We start from the raw sequence: 6000 nt of genomic DNA, 5'->3' as shown, positions 1-6000 counted from the left end.
AATCCTGAAAAACAAAACAAAAAAAAGGTGAGAGGCTGTACATTAAGATTATACCTTCTAATCACCAATTATTTTTAACATTCAGTGGAGCACTTGAAATAGGTGAGTTCCTACATGTTCTTGAGTCCTTGTGTTCACACCTGCTGCTATATACTAGCTTCTGTGAGATAATTTGGGTCAAAGCTAGTCAGGGTTTGGATGGGAGACTTCCAAAAACATAACTGACACACACACACACACACACACACGCACACACACACACAAACCCCAGCTGCTGCTAGAAGTGATGTTGGTGAAACAGAAGGAGACATTTTCACTCTGAGTAAATACTGGCTTTGAGAAGGTGCTCGGGGCCACTCTTCAGCTACCATGTTCCCAGATCCAGCCCTGAAGAATGCTGAGAATTGTGGTTCCTAGGGGCTGATGGGAGTTAAGGCTAAAGTAAGGTATACCGGGAAGGGCAGCCTTCATAAAAGTGGCTTTATTATGAGTGGGAGATGTGGAAAGATCAGGAGCTCTTTGTCTCTCCTCTAAACAACTTGGAACCAGATGAAAGAAGTGGCCATGGCCAAAGAGGCAGCATAATGGACATCTACTTAGTTTTAGGGCTTGATATACTAAGGGAGAGAAGGCGGGAGCTCAGTGTAGACCCTCCAGAACCTCCCCTGAGACCTAGGCAAGGACTGGGGAAGACCTGGCATCAGTTTGAGACTTGTGAGTTGGACTTTCAAGAGATGAAGTTTGGATATTTAAATACAGGCCGTCCTTGACTTTACGGTGTTCAACTTATGACAAATGGCACTTACGACGCTTCTGAATTGACACCCTGATTCGACTTATGACAATTGGTTTCAACTTTACGATGCTCAGTCCTGCAATGGAGTGGATTGCAGTTCCGAGTTATGAAGTTTTGACTTACGATGCAATTTTCAGGAACCAATTGTGTCTTAAGTCTGGGGACTGCCTGTACATACATTGCACATATAGAACAAAACCCAAAAACCCAATCCCTTCTACAACAAAACTCTCCCCTCCCCATACAGTTTTCCCCCTGGGGATAGGATGTGAGAGAAAGAGCCATGGTGACAGATGTTAGTCACGTTGGTTAATGCACTATTAGAAGGTGCTCAGATACTATGGTAATGAGGGCACCATAAACACCTAAATAGAGCAGACTAGGTACAGCTGGACACCTATCTTCACACATGGGAGAGGGAGATGAGGTAGTGGCCATGTTACCCGGCAACAAAATAAGACCCTCACATTCTGCTAACATAAAAATATGGAGCTGATCAAGATATTTTTTTGCATTTTGATAAAATTTCTAATGTTGAAATTTGTAATAAAATAAAAGTAGAAAAAAATTGCAAAGCTGTTTGCAAAATATTTCCTGAGAGACCGTTGACATAAACTGGGGATTGTCCTTGGAGAATCCATGTGTACTGCCCACTAAAACCTTTTAGAGTGTGTCCCCCAACTTGGATAGATGCCAACTTTTTCAGACTTCCAATCTTGGTGGGATTCCCCGGCCCCTCCGGAGCTTGGCTCACTGGATAGGACACACAGGGCAAATTTTGTATTGTTTCTTTTACATCCCCGGCTGACTGTGTTTCTCTTGTACAGTAACTCCTCCCTTAAAGTTGTCCCGGTTAATGTTGTTTCATTGTTACGTTGCTGATCAATTAGGGAACATGGTCGTTTAAAGTTGTACAATGCTCCCTTATAGCGTCGTTTGGCAGCCGCCTGCTTTGTCCATGGCTTGCAGGAAGAGCAGCCCGTTGGAGCTAGCTGGTGGGGGCTTGGAACCAGGGTGGACTGGCAGCCCCCCATCAGCTCCCCTAAGTTCCCTGTGCAGCAGCCGCCCAGCAGGCTATTAATTGCCGGCAGTTCAGCTGTCCCTCCCCCCACTGCCATGTGCTGCTCCTGCCCTCTGCCTTGGAGCTGCTCCCAGGAGCGTCCTGCTTGCTGTGCGGAGGGGGGGGGGGAAGAAAGAGGGGGGCTAATATCAGGGTGCTCCTGCCCCCTGCTTACCCCATTTCCATAGAGGAGGGGGGGACACGACAGGGCTCAGGATGGAGGGAGTGTGCTGGCAGCAGCTGCTGCCTCAACTTCCTGGCCTACTTAAAAAGACAGTGTACTTTGAGTGGGATCAGCATACTTAAAGGGACAATGCACATCTCTCTCTCTCTCTCTCTCTCTCTCTCTCTCTCTCTCTCTCTCACACACACACACATACACACACACACACACACACACACACACACACACGGTATGTGTCTCTGTCTCTGTCTGCCATGCTGTCTCCCCTCCCTCCATTTGTGCTGCCTTGTAGAGTGTGAGGCTACATTAACAATTCATTATTGTTGTCACATGACAAGTCTCCAGAAAAAAAAGTACACTGGGATTACATTAAAAACAAGCAGATTTCTACACCTGCCATATTTTGATTTTACATTAAAATGATCTATTCTTCCCTCACTTAATATGATGTGGGATGATAGTTACAGGTACATATGAGGGACTAGTCCCCTAAAATGTGTTAAACAAATAATTACTGCACAAATACTTGCACATGATTTTAACCTGTTGAGTTCACCAATACATCTCTCACATGACAGTGTCTATATTTTAGTAGATTCCTCCATTCAGCCATGTCAGTATGTTGTTCTCTGACTGCATGCTATTCATAAAGAAGAGTCTTTTACATATATCTGGATACATGTGGGCTTCTCCAATGGAATTTGGCCAAAAATGTGTCCATCTGTATTTAAATACCTAGAATATTGTTTAAGGTATTATATCTAGCTGCTTAACTTCGTTATTTGACTTTTCAAGAAATGTGCTACCATTTTGAGTTTATGAAACTGAAAACCAAAGACAGGAAGCAGGACTGAGTTCCATCAATTCCTGCTCTCCAAACACCTACAAATCAAGGGGAAAATGATCATGATAGATACATTTGTGTGATCCTAACAGATGACCCTTGCTCTCCTAGGAAGGTGGAACAAATAAAACCAACCCAAGATTCCTCAATCATGTTCCTTGAGGGAAAATTCAGAACTGGTGATCATTTCAAAGCTGTGTATGTGAGCAACAACAATCATGGTTACACATCTAAAAGTGAACAGCATTTACATCTCTGAGATGCAGCTAGTTCCAAGAAAGTGAATCCCAATGTGACAGGGTTCACTCACCACTGTGGCGCCTCCTGCTGGCTGTCTCGGGAATTAGCTCTGCTATCCAGTGAGCCTTCTTCTGGTGGTGTCTCACCACCGTCATTTGTGCTCCAGGACCCATGTTACTCCCAGGACCGCAGAGTCCTCTTCATGACACAGCCCTCCAGCCATGTCATGCTCTTTCCCCCCCCCCCCCTTCTAGGGGAACTGCAGTCTGCTGTCAAGCCACTTTCCTCAGTGGCAACTGTAGCCAATTGTCTGGCCACTTCCTCATTGGGGGTGGGGGAGGGAATCTGGGCCCACCCACTACTCCAGGTCCCACCTCAGGGACCTATAAATGGCTGCCACTTGCTGCGTCTCCTCAGTTCATTTCCTTGGGCCACTTCCTCGCGGCCCCCAGCCATTGGTGTAGCCAGGATGGGACATTTGGGTGGACCCTGACTTTGGGTGGGCGGGAAATGACAGAGGGGTGGGGGACAGGAGGGATCTGTGGCCCGCATTCTCCCCTCTACCTCCAGCCAGCCTTGTGTGGGGCAATGGACACTCTGACCTGGGGCCCCGGGCATGTACCCAGCTCTGGGAAGAGAGGCCTCTCTCCAGCGCACATGGCTCCCGGCACCCATCCCTGTCCCACTGCCCCACGCCGGGCCCAGCTCCCCAAGGCAGCAGGCCTACCTTTTTTTTCAGGCTCTCCTCCGCCGCTGGGCCGACTGCTCGCTTGCCTGCCTTCCTCCCAGTGGCGGATTAGCCACTAGGCCAACAGGGCCATGCCCAGGGGTCCCGGCCAATTGGGGGGGCCTGGAAAAATTGACGCCCCCATGCCCCCACCCATTCTGACTGCCCACTCAGTGCTGAAGCCAAGGAACGGGGTCGGGGTATGGGAGCTTTCCCCGTTCTGCCCACCTGCCTGCAAGCCAGCTCTGCTTCAAACTGCACACATTTCATATATGGGATCTGATCTAAAGCCCACTGTAGTCAGTGGAAAGAGGCCCATTCACTCCACTGGGCTTTGGATACGCATTTGTTCAACAGTGGCTGTGTAGGGAAATGTGGCTCAGCAACAGCTCGCATACAGCTCTGACTTTAACCGGTATTTGATTTGCCTGCTTTTCTCTCTCTTTGGGGTATCATTGTGGAAACACAGTCTTGATTACTTTATGTTCCTGAAAAAGGTACTAGCTTAGCTACTCAATGTTAAGCAGGATATTTTCCCCTCCACAAACACTATTGATTACGTAATTAGTGCTATTTGTTTATTTATTTGAGCCAGTGCTGGCTTTGCCGCTATTGAAATCTTCTCCAGTAAAGCTATTCTCACTCCACACCAGTTTGCAGCATCTCACTATGTTAAACCCCTCTCTCTATCTCCCAACATTTCATGCAAACTACCACTCTTTACTTCTCTAGCAGACTACACAAAATTCAGCTCAGACAAATAGATCCAAGGCTTGTTCCAGAAGACAATGAGATACCAGAGAGGGAGAAGAAGATATATCTGAGGAGAACAAACAGAGATCCAGTTCTGTTAATGTCAAGGAACTGAAAGTTAATTCCTGGCCACTATAGTTCATTGTTTAGAAAGCAGTTGACAATATGACAATAAAAATGTTTGCAAAAATGTTGTCATACAAAGATATGGTGTTTGAACTGAGTCCTAAGAAACTTTGGACTTCGGCATTCACACTGGGCAACATTATCATAATTCCAGTAGAAGGTAACTGATATGGGAGATGATAGGTGCAGAGAAAGTGTGTGTGTGTAGGGGGGGAGGGGGATTTTTCAAAGGACTAATGCCAATCCCACAGAGCACTTTGACTATCAGAACAAAAACCTTAGACTGGGGCACCAGTCATGCATCCATCATGACTTCTGTTGCTAAGCAGCTTTTCCAGGTGGCATGTGATGTAACCATGGGTGGCAGGTTTGTAGAAATTTTGGTGGTGCCCAGAACCTGCCTCCCCCCAACTCCGCCCCCCCCCCGCCTAAGGCTCTGGGAGGGGGGTTGGGTGGGGGGAGGAGGTCTGGAGTGCAGGTCCTGGGCTGGGGATTAGGGTGCAGGAGGGGTGCAGGGTGCAGGCTCTGGGATGGAGTTTGGGTGCTGGGTGCAGGCTCCGGGCTGGGGCAGGGGGTGGGTGTGCAGGAGGGGGTGAGGGGTGCAGGCTCTGGGATGGAGTTTGGGGGTGGGAGGCAGTGCAAAGGGAGGGGGTGCAGGCTTTGGGAGGGAGTTTGAGGGCAGGAGGGGGTGTGTGGGAAGGGGGAGGGGGTGCACGCTCTGGGAGGGAGTTTGGAGATAAGAGGGGGTGCAGGGGTGAGGGCTGTGGGTCTGAGGATGAGGGGTTCATGATGCAGGAGGGGACTCAGGGATGGAGCAGAGGATTAGGGTGCAGGGGGATGAGGGCTCTGGCTGTGGATGAGAGGTTTGGGGCGTTGGAGAGACTCAGGGCTAGGGCGGAAGGGCAGGGTAAGGGCAGTCTGCCTTGCCATTATGGATGGGGGGCACTAGGACCCTGGGGCAGCAGACAGCAGTTGCTGCCGGGAGCAGGGCTCCGCTAGGAATGTGCTACTTGGGCAGCACAACCAGGCACGGGAGAGGCGCGCGCTGCTTTCTTGCGGGCAGGGACACGGGTGGGGGAGGACGCGCGGGGTGGTGGTGGCAGGTGGAGGCCGGGACCTGCTCCAGGCAGGGCCGGGGGAGAGACCCAGCTCCAAATATTGCTGGAGCAGGGCCCCCGGCCCTGAATATTGCTGGAGCTCCGGCACCACAAAAGAATATAACCCGCCGCCTATGGATATAACAGGTGGCGTGAAGTTGCATGAACTGGAG

This window comes from Emys orbicularis, chromosome 1, assembly GCF_028017835.1.
Source record: "Emys orbicularis isolate rEmyOrb1 chromosome 1, rEmyOrb1.hap1, whole genome shotgun sequence".
Taxonomy (NCBI): domain Eukaryota; kingdom Metazoa; phylum Chordata; order Testudines; family Emydidae; genus Emys; species Emys orbicularis.
Note: the sequence above shows the minus strand (reverse complement) of the source record.